This window comes from Felis catus, chromosome B3 (assembly GCF_018350175.1).
Source record: "Felis catus isolate Fca126 chromosome B3, F.catus_Fca126_mat1.0, whole genome shotgun sequence".
Lineage (NCBI taxonomy): Eukaryota > Metazoa > Chordata > Mammalia > Carnivora > Felidae > Felis > Felis catus.
The window spans coordinates 144,225,467-144,246,328 of record NC_058373.1 but is presented as its reverse complement, the minus strand read 5'-3'; the positions used below and the strand labels follow the sequence as shown (position 1 = coordinate 144,246,328).

General features: G+C 58.4%; 2 long non-coding RNA genes across 7 annotated transcripts; one reads left to right on the top strand and one right to left on the bottom strand.

Moving 5' to 3' along the window:
• Positions 1–11,171: 11,171 nt before the first annotated feature.
• LOC102900967 lies at positions 11,172–20,846 on the bottom strand. Of its 5 annotated transcripts, none has more exons than XR_002159030.2 (5): positions 18,956–20,846; positions 17,715–18,722; positions 17,099–17,176; positions 16,724–16,821; positions 11,173–11,781 (listed from the first exon to the last, which is right to left on the bottom strand). It is a non-coding gene; the product is annotated as an uncharacterized LOC102900967 (long non-coding RNA). The 5 variants fall into 5 exon arrangements; XR_006600021.1 differs by having other exon boundaries at positions 17,808–18,722; XR_002159029.2 differs by having other exon boundaries at positions 11,172–11,781; positions 16,724–16,874; positions 17,099–18,722.
• LOC123386212 lies at positions 13,140–17,463 on the top strand. 2 transcript variants are annotated; one of them, XR_006600022.1, is made up of 3 exons: positions 13,140–15,132; positions 15,981–16,035; positions 16,373–17,463. It is a non-coding gene; the product is annotated as an uncharacterized LOC123386212 (long non-coding RNA). The 2 variants fall into 2 exon arrangements; XR_006600023.1 differs by having other exon boundaries at positions 13,140–16,035.
• Positions 20,847–20,862: the final 16 nt, after the last annotated feature.

The following is a 20,862-nucleotide window of genomic DNA, read 5'->3' as shown; positions in this document are numbered from 1 at the left end:
CTCCTCAAGCATTCGGGCCACTCTCCTGCTGGGCCTGGGACTCTAGCCTGTGACAGGCGTTCCTAGCTGGACCCGGGCTCCCAGGGCAGGCTCCTCCCCGACAAGGGGGGCACAGGAAAGCCTGGCACGGTGCGCAGAGGTGTCCCGTCTGCAGCTGAGCTAATAAGAGCAAAACCCTACACACAGTCTGGACACCCACCCCTGGGTAGCGGGGGCACCCAGTGGGGCTGTCCAGGCACCGCTGGGCCTCCTGGGAAAGGAGTCAGGTGGCTCTCCCTGGGTGTCTCGGCCAAGGAAAGAGCGCCCAGACAGGTGCCTAAGTGAATGAAGCAGGATGCAGACCCTGGGTCCGGAGTGAGAGAGACCTCTGTGTGGGAGAGACGGAGGGGGCCGGACGGGGGAGGAGCCAGGTCAACGGGGGCCAGAAGGACAGGAGCAGAGGTCGCTGTTGCTGGGTGATGCTTTCCCAAGACATCTCATGCCTCCACCCCACCCCCGTTTTTACCAGAAGCATTTATTCCTCAGATAAAAACAAATTCTACACAATCTCCTGAATTTAAAACCAAACCAGGGGCGCCTGGGTGGCGCAGTCGGTTAAGTGTCCGACTTCAGCTCAGGTCACGATCTTGCGGTCCATGAGTTCGAGCCCCGCGTCAGGCTCTGGGCTGACGGCTCAGAGCCTGGAGCCTGCTTCCGATTCTGTGTCTCCTTCTCTCTCTGCCCCTCCCCCCTTCATGCTTTGTGTCTCTCTGTCTCAAAAATAAATAAACGTTAAAAAAAAAAACCAAAAAGCAAAAAACCAGACCGCCCTGAAGCCTTCAGCATCTTTCCAAGCCATGTCTCTGGAGAGGTGGGGTAGGGGGCACCTCTCACGGGCCTGTGGTTCCTCCCCCATCCCTCGGCTGGGATCCCGAACCCCCCCCCCAAACCACGGTCTTCCTCAATCCTCCCTGCCCCTCCAGTTCTGGGCTTCCGCATCCCCAACAGTCACCTGTTACTGGATTCTCCCTGGGCAGCTCTGGTTACCACATTCCCTCCTCAGTGGGTGTTCCCCCCTGGATCCCTGGGGCCCCTTCCCCCAGGGTAAGGAGAGGCTCAGGAGAGCTCAGGACCCCTGGGGACTTCACTGTTCACTCTTAGGGATTTTTTTCCCCCTCCACCCTTATCTCCTTCTCTTTTCATTAATTAATGTGCATTTTTATCCAAGCAACTTAACAGTACCAAGTATATGCACATGATATGCACAGAACTTGAAAAGATAAACAGGCCTAATAAAGATCGGCAGCCCCTCCCCAACAGCCCCACGCCCCGTCCTCCCCCCCAACAACCACACTCAACTCTTCTGGCTTTTTCTGGATTTTATCTCCATGTTTATAAACAACGCGCTTGTGCTGCTGTTACTTGATTTACCAGTTTGAACCATTATCTCTTGACTCCCTTTTACAGAAGATAAGGGTGTAGCTTTCTCAGAGCCCTCCCTGCAAGGCACCCACAAGCATGCTCTCCCTGTGTCCCCTCTCATTAGCAATGTGTAACAATTGGCGAAACCGGTATTGAGTTGTCTCATATAACAATTATGTAAATATCATTTGCTACTAAGCCGAGTAATGTATTGCGATATGTTTCCTTTCTCGTTTAACTTTTAGTTTTTCATGAAGTTAATAATTAGCTTTCTTTAAGCCGCTTCAAAAATAGCCCCCAAAGATCCCACCATCGGGGCGCCTGGGTGGCGCAGTCGGTTAAGCGTCCGACTTCAGCCAGGTCATGATCTCGCGGTCCGTGAGTTCAAGCCCCGCGTCCGGCTCTGGGCTGATGGCTCAGAGCCTGGAGCCTGTTTCCGATTCTGTGTCTCCCTCTCTCTCTGCCCCTCCCCCGTTCATGCTCTGTCTCTCTCTGTCCCAAAAATAAATAAATGTTGAAAAAAAAAATTAAAAAAAAAAAAGATCCCACCATCACGTGCTCACACCCTTTTGTAGCCACATTGGGGGTGGCCTCTGCTGAGAGGCCCACATGGCAAGGAGGACACGTGGCCTCTGGTAGCTGGGGGCAGCCACTGGTCAATAGTCAGCAAGAAACTGAAGACAGCAGTTGACTGCAGTCCCAGACTGAAGTCCCAGGCAGCAGGGATCTGAATTCCAGCAACAATTTCAGTGAGCTTGGATATAGCTCCTTCCCCAGTCGAGCCTCAGATAAGACTGCAGTCCCAGCAGGCACCCAGCAGGCACCCAGCAGCCTTGTGAGATCCTAAACAGAGGACCCAGAGAAGTCATGCCCAGACTCCTGGCCCACACAAACTGTAAAAAATCTATCAGCAATAGATAATTAATAGCTTTCTTTGTATCCATCTCTAAGATCTCCCAGGGCTTCAACAATCTCCAGGTGCTGTCGACCTCTCATCCCAGAATCTGTCCTCACCCCTGTCCCAAGGCTTCCTCCCCAAGAACCCCCCTCCCGCAGCAATCCGTGCTGGCATTCTCTGGGGCCTGCAGCACAGCTAGTGTTGACCTGGGTTTCCCCTTTGCCTCTTTCTTCCATTGGATCCCCGTCTCCAGGATCCCACGTCTTTCTCTTTCTCAGTTTCCTCGTTTTGCTAGGGAACGTCCTCCGGCAGCTTGGTGCCCGGAAGATTGATTGGTATAATCTCTGCACACCTGAAAAGCTCTTCATCCAACCTCATGTTTTGTGATGGCTTAGTTAGGTACAGAATTTCAAGTTGCACGCGGCCTTTCACACCTCTCCTCCCAGGACCCCTGGACTTGCACTGTAGCACTCCTGGGCTCATCCTCTACGTGGGTTGGTTTCTTCTTTTCCTGTCTTCTATTTCTTTGTCATTCAAGTCTCCTCTTCAGGGGATTTCCCCTTTTTTCCCCCCACCCTTTATTTTGACTATCAACTTTTACATTTCACAAGCTCTTTGCTCCATTAAAACAAATATCATTCTAGGGGCACCAGGCTGACTCAATGGGTTAAGCACCCGAGTCTTGATTTCAGCTCAGGTTGTGATCTCACAGTTCGTGGGTTTGAGTCCCGCGTTGGGCTCTGTGTTGACAGCACAAAGCCTGCTTGGGATTCTGTCCCTCTCTGCCTCTCTCTCTCTCTCTCTCTCAGAAATCAATAAATAAACATTGTATGTATAAATATTTTTTTGAATGTTTATTTTACATGTGTGTGTGTGTGTGTGTGTGTGCGTGTGTGTGTGTGTAAAATTCTGGTTTAATGTTCCCTCTGAGGAATTGGGGTTTATTTGACATTTGCTGCTGCTCCCAGAATCAGCTCTTTTCATCCCATTTCTTTTTCTCTTTGTTTTGGTCTCTGTCCTTCCCACTGGAGGGGTTTCTCTCCTGCTTGGTGAGCCTTGGCTGCCACTAACACCAGAGTGGGGCATTGGACAGGCCAGTCGGAATTCCTGTGTGTGCAGGAGCTCCCTGCTGAGTTGTCAGGCATCCAGGCAGCTTTTCTGATGGGTGTACCAGTCAGCTTTGCTAAATTATGCTGCAGTAACAAACAGCCCCCAAATCCCAGGGGCACGCACAACAAAGGCTTATTTTCACTTGTTATATGGTGTCCGCAGGCATCTCCGGCTCTGCTCCGTGTGCCATTTGTGTCCTGGGACGTAGGCTCGAAGAAGCGCCTGCATCCAGGACGCACTCTTCTGAAGCAGAGGGAAAAGGGTAAAGGTGGGGCCACATGTCACTTCCACTCTATTTTCATTCGCCAAAGGAAGTTACGTGGCCTCTACAGCCGGGGGTAGTGAGTCATCTGGAAACTTCCAGGGGTGATCTATTGGGTCTCCCTAGAAGTCCCGTCCAGTCTTCTGCCTGGGGATGCGTGAGTGGTTCTTGGAGCAGGAGTGTTCCAGGAACAGGGCAGGGAAGAGTTGGGTTACTCCAGCGCCTTTTCCTGCCCCACACTCATGCCTGCCTCTGCCATACCTGATGCCCTGATTCTAGAATCTCACAGCAGGAGGATGGGTGGAAACAGGAAGCGGATGACCTACCCGGCTGAGCAGCTGGAGGACTGGGGAGCGTATTCGTTCTCTATGATGTATAACAAATCACCCCAAATCAGGCAGCCTAAAACAGCACACACTTATTATTTCATAGTCCAACTGAGACCGTCCTCGGTTCGGGGTCTCACGTGGCTGGGGTCAAGGTGCCATCACATGCTCATCTGGAGGGTCAGCCGGGGAAAATCTGCTTCCAACCTCGTTTGGCTGCTGGAGCAGGATTTATGTCCCCGTGGCTGTGTGACCGAGGGCCCTGGCTTCTTGCCGACAGGAGACTCTCAGTCGTATCTTAGACAGAGGCATGACAGCTCATCACCTGTGCCATATTCTGTTGGTTGAAGACAAATCTCAGGTCCTGCCTACACTCGGGGGGAGGGATTCACGTGTGCGTGTGCGTGTGTGTGTGAACATCGAAGGCAGGAAATCACTGAGGTTACCTTGGGGTCTGGCTACCACGGGGGCTGTCTTCTGACCCCACCTGGCCTCCCACAGTGTCCAGCCCCAGCCCCATCGGTTTCCGCTGGTACGTGGGTGTTTTTCTCGCGCCCGGGGAGGCCCAGCGCTGCTTCCTCTCCTCTGCTGAGTCCGGCCAGTTTCTGTCTTCCTCATCCATGGTCATCTCTTCTCTCATTGATGCCTCTTTTTATTCTTTGCCATCATTTTTATGAAGTTTCCAGAGGAAACAGACATAAGCCCAAGGTTGATTCTCCTCTTTTAACCTCTCACTCTGTCCCCCCCCCCAGCTAGCCCACCCCGCACCCCTGCCGACAGCCTCAGCTTTGATGTGGTCTTCCCTGCCCCTCCCCCGCCCATCCTCCACCCTCGCCTCCTGCAACCACCACGTACACGCAGCAAACACTGGAGCCTCTCTCTGCTCCTCGTCTGCACCTTAGCAGGCTCAGAGAGAGACAGACAGACAGATGGGCAGACGGACTCCAGATTCTCTATACTCAAGTTCTGATCAGGGGATCCCAGGCACACTGTGCTCTTTCCTGACTCTGTGCCTTTGCACATGCTGTTCCCTCTCTCTCTGAAACTCCTCCAGCCCCCAGCCCTGCCTCCTGGCATGTTCTCTGGCGGTGCCTACTCCTCTGCAGCCTGGGAGCCCTCCCCTGGGAAGCCCTGTCTAAGTGGTACAGGCAGAACTGGTGCCCTTTGTCCCGGCACCTCGCAGGTCTGTCAGTGGCTCCTTCTCAGGGAATCTCTGTGATAGGCCCCTCCCCTGAGTTCTGTGGCACGGATCACCTCTGTTAGGTATGTCATCCCTCGCGGGGCAGGGCTGTGTCTGTGTCATCCCAGGACATGTCCTGAGGCTATCTCAGAGAATAGGTGCTGAATGAATGAAGGACTCTGAAAACTGTGACGGCAGTACCCACCCTTCAGGTTTAGGGTAAACAGACAAACTGAGTCAGGTGAGGACCTGACGACCCTAACCAGCCAGAAGCCAAAAAGCCAAGGGGAGATAAGTCAAGTAAGGACCCAGCCTCAGACACAACCCCGGGACTGTGACACCAGGACCACGCTCTGCTGCTCACCCCTCCCTTTTCCAGCCCCCGCCCCCCCCCCCCATGAGATCCGGGACAGAGGCAGCTGCAGGGTCATCAAGACCCCTTCCCCCCCACTGCTGGGCGGAGTGCTTTCCCCAAACCAGTAGAGGAGATGCTGATTTCCAGGCTCAGAGCTGGGAGAATAATGGACCACTCACCGCGCAGGAAGCCTGCAGGGTGGCTGGGTGGGGTTCCCCTCCCGGGAAACCAGGCCGCTCCTATCTGAAGACGGGTGGAAGTGGGCAGAGGAGGCCTCGGGATGAACCCAGTGGAGCAGGAGAAGCCCTCAGGCCCGGAGAGCTCTCACAGGCCACTGAGCCCAGAGCGCGGGTGCCAAAGAAATCGAGGCTGCAGGCCTGCCGTGCTCCACGCCCCTCAGTGGTCCAGCCCAGGCAGCGGGGCTGGGGACCCGGAGAAAGGAGCGGTCAGGAGTAGGTCCTCCCCATCGTGTGGCCAGGGCATTGAACCGAGGACCCACTCCCGGCTGGGCGGTGAGTCACTAAGAGGAGAGAAGGTTTCCGGAGAAGGTGGGCCTCTCGACCCCCAAGAGTGTGTGGGGAGGGAGGGCGGGAGAGGAGGGAAGCCACATGCACAGGAAACGACACTGGAAGTCAGGCTCCTGGTCATGGCACTGCCTGACCCCATTTGCCGCCCGTTGAATGGGCCAACAGTCCTCCTCCCCAACTGGCCAGGGGGCAGTTGCAGGAAGAGTTGGAGGCCAGCCAGAGAGAGGGGGCGGGCAGCCTGGCTGCGGGAGGAGTTTACAGGGCGAGGCCAGGGTTTGAAAAGCAATCGGATTAATCCTCTCCATCAGGGTTCAGGGGCAGGGTTCAAAGTTCCCACTTAATCTCCTGGGGTGGGAGGAGGGGGGGGCGCACGCTCAATGGGCTGGGGGAGCCCGATGCCCGCGGGTCCCCGAAGGCGCAGAGCCTTAAGTCCACAGACTGCGCCTGCGCACACGACACCCTCACCCGCAAGCCAAGGGGGCGTCGAAACCGGCTGCCCGGTCCCTCGGCTGTGCGGCATTGTCCCCCAGGCCAGGCTGGAGCAGGTGACGCGATGGCGGGCGTCCTTACGGAGGAAAACCCCTTGGGGGGAGGGCGACCGAGGGCCCCCGGGCCTGGGTTCGAAGACCTCGGAGGCCGCTGAGCCGCGCTAAGCCTCCCTCCCTTCGAGGAGACCCGGGACGATGATGACACCTGCTGCGCCCGGTCCCGCGGTAGTGGCTTTGGGGGTGGAGTCCAGGCCCCAGAAATCTTTGGGGATTTGTCTCGTTCCGTTTGGTTGTGTTTTCTGAGTTTTCCCCCGCGACTGCGTAGCTGTTACTATGGGACCACAGAGCGCCCTCGCCAGGCCCGCGGCCGGGACTCGGCCCGCGGGCGCCGCGATCGGCCCATTTCCCCGACGCCCGAACCGAGGCTCGAGGAGGGGGGGGCGGGGCCGGGGCGGGCGGCGGGCTTCGGCTGCGCGCCCGCTGCGCAGTGGGGACCCCCGTGGCGGGGAGGGAGCCCCGCGGCTTCCGATTTCTCTCCGCCCCCTTCCCCCAGCGCCGCGCAGATGTTCTCCCGCGGGGCCTCCCGGGCCTAGTTTCAGGGGCCCTTGGCGGGTTCCAGGGAGCCGGCATGGGCCGCCCGCGGCGCCGTCAGCACCCGGCGAGGTTAGCGAGCAGCGGGCCGGGCTGGGCGGATGGGCCAGGAGGGCATCGAGGCTCGGTGGGGAGAGGGGGGGCTTATGCCAGGCGCCCCTGCAGGCCGCGCCTCTGCCCTCCTCCCAGCCCCCGCCGCAGAGCACAGAGCCGCTTCCTGTTCCAACCCGGGAAACTGAGGCCCAGAGAGGTTACGTTGCTTTTCCAAGCCCAGCAAGCGGGCTTTGAGCCGAGCCTTGAAAGCTGGGAGAGACGTGGGCATTTGGAACGGGGGAGGGCTGCTTGGTGGGCCGGGGAACGACTTGGGCATGGCCTGGAGGTGGCCAGGGTGCAGGGGGTGCAGGGGGCTGCGCAGTGAGCGGGGTCCGGCCGGATGGTGAGGGCCCAGCAGACGATTCCATCTGCCCAAGGGTCCTGGAGGTTTAGCCGAGCCTCTGGATCGCTGGATGGTCAGGTGGAATCGAGGAGAGCAGCGAGGAGGATGCCCAGTGTTTGCGGGAGAGATTTTGAGGCTGGTCGGGAGGCGCCGGGAGGACCCCCCGGGAGGAGGCCAGGCCTCGCGGAGGCCGCGGCGCCTGGCGAGTGCTGGGAAGTGGGTTTGGGGGAGAAATGAAATATCTGTATTTGATGGGGGCGGGGGAGGGGAGCTGGATTCTTGCAGCTGTGTCTGCACAAATCCCTCAACGGCGCGCTCGAAAGGGCTGGGAATGGTTAGGAGGCGTGGTGGGCTCCCTGCAGGAGGAGGTGCCTGGCAGGGTGACAGCGCGGCCTGAGGGGCTGGGTCGCTCCCCGGAAGCCGGGCAGCAGGGGCTCAGGACTGAGGACCGCCAGCAGGGCGCCGGGCAAACGGGTTGGACCGGCCGAGGAGGGGGCACAGCCCCTGGGTGTGGCAAGCTTGAGGAGCTCGGGACTCGCCGCCTCGGGGCTGGTGACCTGGGAGGCCACATCCGGGGCGTCAGCCTGGGCGGGGTCTGGGGCGGTGCCGGCCCCCGCTGGGAGGGCAGGGGGCGTGGCCACAGCCGGGCCCCGGGCCCCACCCCCACCCCCACCCCCCACCCAGCCGTCCCAAAAGGAAACCTTGGCCCCCTCAGTCAGCCTTTGTCCCCACGCCCCCTCAACAACTGTCCCGTCCCCTCTGCCTTTCCACAGCCGTGCTGCTCCCCAGAGATGCCCCCCCCCCCCGTCCCCGCGGCAGCCTCTCTTGGGGGTCTCCCTCATCCTCACTCTGCCCTCTCCTCCCCTGCTTCCCCACCGCCCCAATGAGGCAGAGGCCACCGTGGCCACGTTGGCCACCCTTAGCCACCCTTGCACAGAGCCCTCTGTCTGCAGCCACTGTTCCTGGAGGTGAGCTCCCCTCCCCATGATTCATCAGTCCCCTCCCATGCCAGGCGAAGGGCACCCAGAGTGCCGGTTCTGACCCCTCTGCTTCCTGAACTTCAGCCCCAAACCTCCGCTGCGGGGGGGGGGGGGGGGGGGGGGGGAGGGGGCTTGTTGCCCACGTCTTGCGGCTCCTCTGGCACACCGTGCCCAACCCAGATGCCCAGCCCCGCCTCCTCCTTGGGCTCAAACCATGTGGATTTGAATCCCAGCCAGCTCCAGCTCTTACTGGCTGTGGGATTTGAGAATAACCTACTTTCCCTCGACGTGCCCCATAAAGTGGGGATAATAGCAGTGCCCACCTCCTAGGGTGGCATTGAGTCAACGGACAGTTCTTGGAACGGTGCCTGGCACAGCGTCAGCGTTCAGCCACCAGTGTGTTTCATTCTAAGGAGAAGACCCCTTCCTTCCCCGGCTCAATCCCGGCGTCCCTGGGAGGTGGCGGTAGGCAGGCTCCAAGGAGGCCCTCCGCCGCCCCTGCCATCCCACCTCGGTATTCATACTCTGGTGTGATCTGTGCCCTTTGAGTGTGGCTGGGAAGTGATATCTGTGGCTGGTGGACAGAAAACAGCTGCAGCGATGGAACTGTCACTTCTAAGACTAGGTTATAAAAAGACGGGCATCTGTGGGGGGGGGGGGCTCGCTGTCCCTCTCGCTCTGGTTCTGGGGAGAGCCAGCCATGCCCTGAGCAGCCCTACGGAGAGGACCTGAGGCCACCAGCAGCCGGGTGGGTGAGCTTGGAGGCATAGCTGAGCTTCAGGAGCCTTCCGGAATGTTCCGTGTTTCCCTGAGTCTACAATCGTCTCGTCTATACCAAACTCAACAGCAATTTTTTGAATGGATTTACTTTTAACAAACATTTCCAAAGCATCAACTTAGTGTTCATGGACACGGTGACCATCTGGCACTCATATTTTGGCAGTTTGTGTACTAGTCAGTTAAAGGACCCCCATTAATATGTTTGACGATATAAAGAGGTTGGGGAACAAGCAATGGGTAGAGCAGAAGCCAGCAGGCATGGGGGGGGGGGGGTTCCTGGCTTGGAGTGGGGTGGAGGAGAGGCTTAAAGGTTCCAGGAGCTCCTTGAAAGTGTACCCACTTTGGGGTGCCTGGGTGGCTCAGTCTGTTGAGCCTCTGACTCTTGATCTCAGCTCAGGTCATGATCTCAGGGTTTGTAGGTTTGAGTCCCCCCCCCCCCATCAGGCTGCGTCTGGCAGCGCAGAGCCTGCTTGAGAGTCTCTCCCTCCCTCTCTCTGTCCCTCCCCTGCTCCCTCTGTCTCTTAAAATAAATAAACCTAAGAAAGAAAGAAGAAAAGGAAGGAAGGAAGGGAAAGAGAAGAAAGAAAGAAGAAAGAAAGAAGAAAGAAAGAAAAGAGTATCCCCTCCATTGGCACGGATGGGTACGTCTGGGTTTTGGAAAGGGTCAGTAGCACCTGTCGGATATTTTCCCATGTGCTTTACAGATTGCATGGAGTGGCCTTGATCAGTGATCCAATAAGTACCGCTGGGTTAAGAAAGCTTCTGCTGCATTGTCAGTGTTTAATTACCTACAGGTGCTATGGTCTTTCCAGTTTCCGGGGCCTTTAATGGCTAAATGTGGAGAATATCCCTGCCAACCCCACCCCACCCCCTTTGCCTCCTCTCCCATCAGTCACCAATTCTCCTCGGCTGTGCCCCCTAGATGTCTCCTGGGTCCCTTCCCCCCCCCCCCCCCATGCCCCCAGGAGCTCTGTGCCTCCCAGCTCTGCTCCTGTGGGAAGGCCAGCCCGAAGTGGACTGTCCCTACCCCTTGGGCAGCCGGAGAGTGTCTCCTGCTCCCCCTCTTCATGCACCCCTGCCCCTCACTTCTCACCAAAAAGCCCCCTCCTGCCCTTTGAACTCCCACCTTCCCACCTCACCTGGGCCCCCCCCCCACCTCCGGGTGCCTTTCCAAGCCAGGCCCTTGCTTGCCACCTGCTCCCTATCAGACCGCTGGCTCGTCCTCTGCGTCCTCTTGTCCTAGTTGTAGAAAGGGGACAGCAATGGCTGTCCTTGCCCTGCCCCGGATTGTTGGCAGGATCGGAGAAGAGAGATGAAAGGACTGTGTGATGAACTCATCATCTTTGTTATTATTTATTATCGTTGTTGTTATAACCACTTAGAAACAGGATGCTCAGGACCACAGAATGGCTATTAAGAGAGGCCAGAAATGGGCAAAAAGTCACCTGGCCCTTCTCCAGAGTGGCAGGGAGGGGTGCAGAGGCCTGGGGTTCAAGGCCCTGCCGGTCAGCTTCCGGTGGGAGGAGGCTGCGGGGCCAACTCTCCCTCCTCAGACACAGCAGACACAGTGCCTAAGGCCACCATACTTTTAGAGGCCCGTGCAATGCTTCCATTTTGTTTAAAATCAGGAAGAAATGGAAATTTTAGGGTGAAGAAAATGTTTTATTCATCTTTATAGCAATGCGATCATAAAATAAAACTTTCATACATTAAGAACAACTTTTTTTAATGTTTGTTTATTTTTGAGAGAGACACAGCGTGAGCAGGGGAGGGGAGGAAGAGAGACACAGAATCTGAAGCAGGCTCCAGGCTCAGAGCCTGATGCGAGGCTCACGAACTCACGAACTCACGAACAGTGAGATCATGACCTGAGCTGAAGTCGGACGCTTAACCGACTGAGCCACCCAGGCGCCCCTCATACATTTTTTAAAGTTTGTTTATTTTGAGAGAGAAAGAGCGAGCCCGTGGGCGTGTGAACACAGAAGGGGGGAGGAGCAGAGAGAGAGAGAGAGAGATAATCCCAAGCAGGCTCCACGGTATCAGTGCAGAGCCTGACTCGGGGCTGGATCTCATGGCGATGAGATCATGATCTGAGCTGAAATCAAGAGTTGGATGCTTAGCCGACTGAGCCACCCAGATGCCCCAGAACTTTTGTATTTTTAATGGAGGAAGGAGCCCAGGGAGGTAAAATGCCTTGGGCACATGAAAGTCACATGCAGCCCGGGTCCTGGGTCCTTGGTCCTGGGTCCCAGACAAGGTTTGCATATTGTGAGCCTCAGTTTGCTCACCGCCAGAGTGGGGGTGATTATACAAGCCATGTGAGAATCGGTGAGCGGATGAAGGCTGGGTGCTGGGCTCGGGGTTCCTCCATCCATGGTCTAGTGGGGTCTCTGTTGTTCTGCACTTGAGACAGCATGAGAGGCAGGCAAGGTCCGGGCCTCGTGCAGCTTAAAGGGGGCAAAAGGAAAGTAGGGTGAGAGGCAGCCGATACAAGGAAACGTCTGAAGAAGACAAGACTGGCTGAAGACACCCTTTTCTTCCTTTTCCGCTGGGGAAACAGAAGTTGGGGAGCTCCGGCGCCCCCAGTGGGGCAAGCCGCCCAGGAAGGAGCAGGGCGGGGCGAGGGAGAGGAGCCTCCCCAAATCCTATCAGCAGCCCCGCGGCCTGGGGCTGAGCGCTTTCCCTGCATCTCTGTGATGTGGGGGCAGGTAACCCACCTGCCTTGGGTGGGGTGGGGGGGGGGGAGCTGGCGCCCAGAGAGGGAAGGTGGTGGGTGAGGGGCTCCATGCGAGGACTGCCTCCCAGGCTGGGACGCGGCCCCTCCCTCTCAGGGCGTGTGTGGCTCCACCCGGAAGATGCTTGGAGGAATTTCAGACACCCTGATGAAAGGGGCGTGGGGATATTAGGAGCAGGCTTCCAGGTATCCTGGTGTGTGTGTGTGTGTGTGTGTGTGTGTGTGTGTGTGTGTGTGAGTGACAGAGATTTTTTCATCTAGGGGAACATCTCCAGCTCACGCCCTCCCCTCCCCACCCCCGCCCCCGCCCCAGACAGATGCACAAATACGCCCTAGCAGTTGTCACCCAAGACGACCCACCGACATGCGGGCATACACTTAGGCCCCGCCCGGTGACACGCGTACACGACCCGTGGACAGACGCATGGCCGGTGGAACGAATGCTCCAACCCTCTCGTTTTTGGCCTCCTCCATTCTAAATTCGGACACCGCCCGCCTGAGCACCGCAGCCACCCCCAGCCCCCAGTCCCTCCTCAGTGCGGCCTGGGAGTGTGCAGGGGACAGGACCTCCGGGGCAGCCCTGCACCCCTCTGGGCCCTAGCGCCCTTCCTAGTCTGTGGGGAGAGTCGTGGTATGGATGGGGGGGGGGCGAGAGGTGAGCCGAGGGGGCATTAGGAGGGAGCACCGGCGACGGAGGAGGACGAGACCCTGGCCAACCACCGCTGCGGGCTCCCTTCACGCTAATGGTTGAAAAGAAGGTGGCGGGGAGACCTTGCTGAAGTACAGCCTCCAAAGTGTGTCTGGAAACTCCTTCAGGCCCTCAGATGCCAGGGGTGCGGAGTGGGGGCGGGAGGGGGGACGGCTGAATGCCTCTGGGCCTCAGTTTCTCCCAGGAAGACAGGCCAGAGGAGCTTTGAGGACGAGGGTGGGGTCAGGCGTATGCTTCCCTGCCTGGCCCCTGGGCTGTGGGCGTTCTTGGCAGGAGCCGTGGCTCTGGAGGAGGAGCCAGATGGGGGAGGGAAGCAGCCAGCTGGGGGGGGGGGGGGAAGGAGGAGAACCGCCCGTCCTCCCAAGGCAGGGAGGCTGGACCCACGTGGAGCCTGCTCCTCACTGACGGAAGAGGGAATGGGGTGGTCTCAGGTCTCGGGTGGTGGCCTACCCCTCTCTGGCCTCCGTGGCCCCTCCTGGGACAGATCGCCCCCCATCTCTCAAAGGCCTGGGCCTGTCTCCACTTCGGTAAAAGGAGGGGCTTCTGATCCCACCCACCAGCTGGGGGGCACTTGGGTCCACTGGTCTCCAGAGGCCGCCCCTCCAGCCACTACTCTCCCCTCCTCCCCGGGTCGCCAGAGGGGTTGCCAAGACCCTGGACCCGGCAAGGCCAGGTGGAAGGGAGCATCTTCCCAAGGAGTCTTGGGTTTCCTTCCCTGGGACCTCCCAGTCTCCAGCCCTGGGTGAGTCCTGCCATCTGTGGGGGCTGAACCCCATCCTGGAGTCTCCTTTCATTGCCTTGTGACGTCACCAGAAGGGAGGGACGTCCCCATCTATGGATGAGGAAGTGGAGCCCCACAAGCTCACCCACCCAGCCGTCTCAGAACAGGACGGTAGACTCCTTGGGGATACCCGGCCCCGGGGCCCCATGAATCGTCTGCCCCAGGCGGAGGCAGGCAGGGTCCTTGGCGGCCCAGGACCCAGGCCTCTGGGGCTGCCCTGGGTCTGGTTTGCTCACTGCTCCAGCCCCCTCATGCTCAGTGGCTGCTGAGGCCGATGGAAGGAGACATCCCCACCCCCACCCCTCTGGGCTGTGTGAGAAGCCGGGCCAGGAACCCTGTACACACCTCGGCTGGGGCACCTGGGGAACTGGCACATGCCCAGCCTCCAGACAGCCACGGTCACGGGCAATAGCACACGCCCAGGGCCCGTGCCGGGCCAGAGCGGGTGCTGCACCCCAGATGTCTCTGTAGGCCCTGGGAGGAGCTTCCTTGACTAGAGCGTTGTGATATCCTAACTGATCCTGGACCCCACAGAGCCTCGATGAGCCCCAAATTGGGGCTGAGGCCCATCCCAGAGGAGGGGATCTGAGCCCCCAGGGACGGGCCTCACTAGGCTGGCCTCCCGGCATAGTCCCACCCTGGGGCCTGGTGGCCTACACGGCATAAGATTGGGGAGCTGAGGAAGCCCCAGCATTTTACAAGTCCCCAAGGCTCAGTCTCCAGACTGTGTTGGGGACCAGCTGACACCAGCCTGGTGTGTGTGGCCTGCCCAGGCCCTCCTTCCCCGCAGAGGCCAGGTGGCCTTGGGAGTGTGGAGGAGAGAATTTGGCTGGAGCCAAGAAATTCAAAGGGGTGGGGCTGGAGGCTGGCATTTAAACATCTGGAACCTTCTGCAAAATCGAGGTCCACTGGTGCGCCAGGCTTTGGGAACTAGCCCTCCCACCCCCAGTGGCGGAAGGCTGGGCAGGCAACGCAGGCCACGGGAGGGCTGCGGCCGGACCCGAGGGCAGGTCCTGCCCATGGCCTGTTTCTTCATGGGTGTCCTGAGGGCTCCACATTGGCCCGGATGGCCGAAGGTCGCCCTGGACCCCACCTGACCTCCTGGGCCAGTCCCTCCCCACAGCCCATTCCTCCGGGCCCAGACTCCTTCTGTCCCCCCCACCGGCCAGGTCCTGCACACCGCCCCACCCCCACGTATTCACACGTCCTGCCTTCATCGGGGCTCTGCCGCCTGCCAGCCAGCAAGGCTCTGCCTCCCCATCCTGCCCTCCCCATCCGTCCTTCAGACTTCCTCCCACATTACGGCCTGGTATTCATAGCAGCCAGAGCTATGCGTCCTGACCGCCTGTCACCTGCCATCTCCCCCACTGAAGCGGGCACCCCCTGAGGGCCGGGCGGGCCCTAGAAGCTCCCCTCTGGGAGCTGGGGACGTGGCACCAGGGGCTGCCCAGCGAGTGCTTGTGGAAAGTAGGAAAATCTGAACGGACAGAAACACACAGATCAGCAGACGTCATTCACAGCCTCGCAAGGATCCCAGTTATCCCCGGTTCACCGACGAAGTGAGCTCAGAAAGGGTGAGTGACTTGTCCAAAGCTGCACAGCCTGGAAATGGCAGAACTGATTTGAAGCCGGGTCGATGGGCCTTGAGCCCTGGGCCTCCCTCCGTGGACCCCCTGGGGCCCTGACAAGATGCAGGTGGAGACACTGTGGCCCTCACAGCCAGCCTGACACAGAGAGGAAGAACAGAGAGACGCCGGGTCCTGCCCTGGGAGGAGGGCAGCCGGGCTGCTTCCTCTCCCGCCTGAGGGAGGAAGTCGTCCTCATCAGGAACCCATGGAGACAGGGGTTCAGATACCAAGAGAGCAGACTGGGCCTGGGCCTGGGCGCGCTGAGACCGTGGAGGCCCCCGAGGGTCTTGGTCCGGGGCCGGCCGGGGGCAGGAGTGGACGGTGGCCCCAGGCCTGGCAGCCCCAAGAGGAAGACTGTGTTGGCTTCCCGGTGCTCGTGCCCCAAGCAGCGCCCTGAGGCGTTCCAGTGTTTACTCCGGCCCTGGAGGCTCTCCACGGCAGTTGAGGCTTCAGGGATCAGAGGGACCCCAGAAGCCTGGGGCCAGCCCCGCGCCCCTCAGAGCTTGGGCTCGGTACCACGGTACCACGGGGAGGGTGGGGGGGATGCCAGAGGGCAGGAAGGCCGGGCGGGGCCTTCTAGACAAGCCTCACCACCCCACCCTCTGCCGTCTCTGCTGTCTGTCCTGTGGCCCGTGCCCTCAGCCATAAAGCAAGAATCCCTCATGTTTCCTGTCATTGTCACTGATCATACTCAGTGCCGATCACACTGATCGCCTTCACTGAGCACTTACTTCGGCTGCTCTGAGGCCTGTTATAAAGCCTCTCGCTTCACCTCACAACTCCTGGTTTTGCAGATAAGGAATACGAGGCCCAGAGAGGTTATGCGACTCGTTGGTGGTCACACAGCTGGTAGGTGTGAGACTCGGATTTGAGCAAAGCTTGTCTGACCCAGAATCCTGTGCTTCACCACTAAGGACACATGTCTTTTGTATGAAACAGCTTGAGCCCCCATCCGAAATAGAGTGTCCTTCTTGCCCCCTGGCTCAGTCCTCCAGTAAAAGCAGGCCCCCCACGGGGGCTTCCTCAGGCCGGGAGAAAGACGGGGAAATCCACTCTGTCACAGGCACACACTTCCCTGCTGCCTGACTGCTGGGGCCACTTCACAGAGGTGGGGGCCGAGGGTACAGGAAGGGAGCGGGGTGGGGACCTCACGTGCTGACTGCCTGTCTATGCCCTTTGCTTCCAGACACGCTCCCCCGCGCCCAGCCCCAGGCCTGGATCACAGCAGGGAAAAGACAGCCATAGAAGGAATTTCGAGGAAAAGCAACATGCCATCCTCTCCTCCCTGTCCCTGTCCCCTCTCCACCAGGCCTCCATGTCCCTTCCCCGTGGAATCCACCCCCGGTTTGGGTGCCCTATCCTTGCCACCTCTGTGGCCTTTGCGTCTGTCGCCCCCGCTGCCTCTTGTCTCAGAGGACCTGGGCCACCCCCTGCAGGCCCCTGTCACCTCGTCCTCCTCCCAGCCCGCCCACCCCACCCTGTCTTCAGGACTGCTTCTCTTCCTTGTCTGTTAGATTCCAGGCACATCCCAGCTCACCTTGCGGACACTTCCAGGCTGTGACAGTCAGCTTGCAGGTGGAAAATCAGTCATCACGTCGAACGCTCGTGGTGATCCGTGAACCCGGGAACCAGCAACTGTAAAACAGGATCATCTTCTGTCCTTGGTTTTAGCCTCCCTGGGCTCCCCGCTGCAAGGTCACAAGATGTCCGGGCACGGAGACATGCCTTCCTGTACCCCCATGGGAGACACCACCCTACACCCCCAGACAGGAGCTCAGAGAGGTGAAGGGACTTGCCCAAGGGCACACAGCTCATTGGTGGTTGTAGCAGAGACTGCTCACTGTCCTCCAGGTTCCTGTCCCCACCCCACCACCTCCAGCGGTCCAAGGGATTAGAACCCCTGCTACGTTACCTGGGCATTTGCTGCTTGGAATCAAGATACCTCCCAGTCTCCATTATACTTAGGTGTGCCATGTGACTAAATTTTGGCCTGGATGTAAAAATAGTGTTTGACATTAGGAAAGGTTCTTAAAGGGCAAGACACACCCTACTCCCCTTTCTCCTTCTGCTGCCTGTAATGCAGATCTAATGGCAGGAGCGTTAGCAGCCATTTTGGACCATGAGGTGATGATGTTGGAAATGAAGACTGCACGGCAGAGCCACAGTATACAAGGAGCTCAGGGTCCTGGCACTGTGACACTGCTGGCTGCACGAGCCCCGGCCACCTGTAAACGTCTTGAGAGTGCAAGAAAACGAAACTTTCATCTTTCTCAGCCACTGTTGTTTGGGGTTTTCTTCCGGGTCTGTTTGACTTAGTCCAATGCTCTTCTGTCTCAAGGGGCCTTCTGTAAGGAGGCCCAAAGAGGAACGATGAGGTCTTGGTGCAGTGCAGCCCTGGGGGTCATGACTGGACACCTCATGGGGGGGGGCGGGGCCTCAAATGGTTTTTAGTAGCTTAATCGCTCGTCAGGGGGAGTCTTACTGAGGAGCCCAACAACAGCCCCCCTTAGAGAAGAAGGGAGTCCCACCTGCTCAGCCTCCCCTGTGGGTCCTAGAGCCCCTGAGCACACAGAGCGTCTGCCAGGGCTATGCTCTCAGAAGCACCTTCATGTCCCCCTCACCCTGGGGTGGCCGGGTTCCCGTGTGTCAGATGGACAGACTGATGGAAGGGTGCAGGGACTCAGCCTGGGAGGCACAAAGGACCACCACACCCAGGGGCCGGGGCGGTGCCTCTGTCATCCCTGGGGCGCCCCAGGCTCCAGCGCCTCAGGGAGTTGCTGCACCCCTCTTCAGGCCCTCTCCCCGCCGGGGCAAGTGAGAGAAGCAGTGGGCGTTCTCTCTCCCAGACGCTGCCTGGCGATGGCTGGGTGGCCGGGATCAGGGTCAAGTCCAGAGAAGCAGGAGGCGCCGGGGCCACAGGGTACCCCCCCCTTAATGCAGGCTGGCTGGGTCTGAGGACCCAGAGGGGGTCTCACGGGACCAAACAAGAGGGTACTTGGGTTCTCGCAGGAGTGACATCAAATTCGGGCCAGCAGGAGGTGAGAGTGGAGTTTCTTGCAGACACAGAGTGCAGGGACAGACCGTGTCTGGGAGACTCGGAAAGGGGAGTCTTTGCTTGGACTCTGGGGTTTTTACTGAGGACTGTGGTCCTGTACACACGTCTTCTCGGGCATCCAGGAACAAAGGCGAGTGTTTAGAGGTCCTCTGTGAGGCACTAATGCCCCGGAGCCAGGGGTCTTGGTGGCTCGGTGGTCTTGGGAATGATGCCCAACCTGGTCACTCCTTAGATGTTATCTGTTGTGCTGGAAAATTCCAAAGAAATCATTAACTCCTCGACCTTTATAAGGAAGACATATATTATCTGTCCTAAAAGGCATGTGTAAGGCAGGGTGTGGGTCCCAGCCAGAATAGAGGCAGCAAAGGGCGCCTGGGTGGCTCAGTCGGTTAAGCATCTGACTCTTATCTCAGTGTAAGTCTTGATCTCAGGGTTGTGAATCCAAGCCGCGGTTGGGCTCTGCAGTGGACGTGAAGTATACCTAAAAAATGGAGGCACAAAAAAGCAGTCTTTTCGGGGGTCTCTTCACTTTTCCTGTGTCACACTTACTACTTCCCCCCTTTTCGTTCTGTGCATACGGGCCCCTGGCCTCTCTGGGTTTCAGCTCTGCCTCTGCCACATGGGCACACGGCTCCCTGCCCTGCCTGCCCCCTCCCACCCTGCTGTGACTCAGATAACAAATGAGCGGGACCTTGGGGCGTTCATATTGCCAACCTGGGGGGCTTGGGAGGCAGCCACAAAGGACACCCGTGCCGACCTGTTCCAGCGGACTTATCCTTTCATTTGGTGAGTCGTCGTGAAGCACGTCACAAGATGGGGTGGTACTTTCTCCCCAAAGTGGCAGATGGAACATAACCTTCTCGAACTTTTCCACCAATGTTTCCTTAATTGTGGGGGCCAGTGAACTCAGAAGATGAGACGGATGCCAGCCCGAAGTCCCTGGGTTTACTGAAGAATCCATACGGGTGTTGTGCTCTGCCCCTTTACCATGGGGATGAGGTGATGAAGTTGAGTAATGAAGAAGTAAGATTTTATCCACTGGCTTGCTTCCCCACCTCCCACCCCAGATGTCCGAGTAAACCTAATGCTCTGGGGGCTGATCCACGTCTGTCTTGGGGCTCCTCTCCACACACTCACTCACCCACTCCTAGTTGAGAAACACAGTTGTAGGAGAGTGTGAGTTTTGTGGTCAGAGTGACTGGTTTCCGGTCCTGGCTCTGAGGTTATCAGCTGTGTGACCCTGAGCATATCACTTAACCTCTCTGAGCCTCCTTTTCCTTTCTGCTTTCACTCTCTAGTGAGGCCACAGTGGGGATGGGGTAGGGCCAGTAGTCGGGATGCTGTGTCCTTTCCTGGGACAGAGCAGACCCCCAAGAACCTTAAAGAGGATCTGTTGGAGGGCTTTACACTGCACAGGGGCACCATGTCTGTCCGAAGCCGTCTCGGGCAGACTTGGGAATCTGGAAAAGAGGAGCCTCTGGGAGGCCACTAGGAGGGGGTACTGCCCGGCTGTGAGGCTTCTCTCCAGGAGGCCATGGAACATTCAGGTCCTCTCCCCACTTCCTGTGGCCCTGAATTCCAAGCCCGTAAGGCCCCGCAGGACAGTTTCCCCGGCCACTTGAGTCTTGAGCGTTCCCACTGGCCACTGTGATGTTTCTTTGTAGGTTAAGTGAAGTGCCCAGATTTCACTCACTGGTCTCAAGGCCCAGCTGCATGAGGCTATTCTGGCCAGGCCCATGCAAGCCCGCCCAGGAGACAAATACTTCTGGTTGGAAGGTGCAGGGGCCTTCCAGGTAGTCTTGGTGTGTAGATCCCCGTGCAGGATGAGCTCTTGGGTGCATGGAGGCATTTCGGTTTTGTTTTTGTTTTTTTAAATCGTGGTAAAATGCACAAACACAAAATTTACCATTCAGCCATTTTTAGGTGCACAGTTCTGTGGTATTCATTACATTCACACTGTCGTGCAACCACCTCCAACACTTTTTCATCCTCCCAAACCGAAAGTCCGTCCTCATTAAATAAGAACTCGGCTGTCCCCCTCCCCCCAGCCCTTCCCTCCCCCCCCCATCCCATTCTACTTTGTGTCTCTGAATTTGACGATCTCCTATGAGTGAATGACACAGTACTTGTCCTTCTGTGACTGGCCGGTTGCACTCAGCATCCTGTCCTCGAGGCCCTTGCTGCAGCAGGTGTCAGCGTTTTCTTCCTTGTTAAGACTGAGTGATGTTCCACTGTATGGATAGACCACGTTTTGTTTGCTGATGGACCCCTGGGTTTTCCACCTTCTGCCAGGAACGTGAGTGTGCAGATGAGGACCACGATCTTGATGGCGGAGACTTCAGGTTACAAGGACTGGAGCAAACAGCGCGTGCACCACCACACGTCACGAGCGTCCGTGCTCAGTGCGCAGCGGAAGTGATACGGGCGACACCGGTCCAGGTGGACGGTGGACGGCCGTGTGGGTTTGAGAAAGTCTGAACCGGGTCAGGTGGACGCCTGCGCCAGGCCTCCCACCCGGCCTCTCCCCCTCCCAGGCTCGGGGGCCTCATCCCGGCTCGCCCTCCTCCGGGTCCCCGGCCAGGGCTGCCGGAAGCCAGCCCACGCAAGGCCCAGTGTGGCAT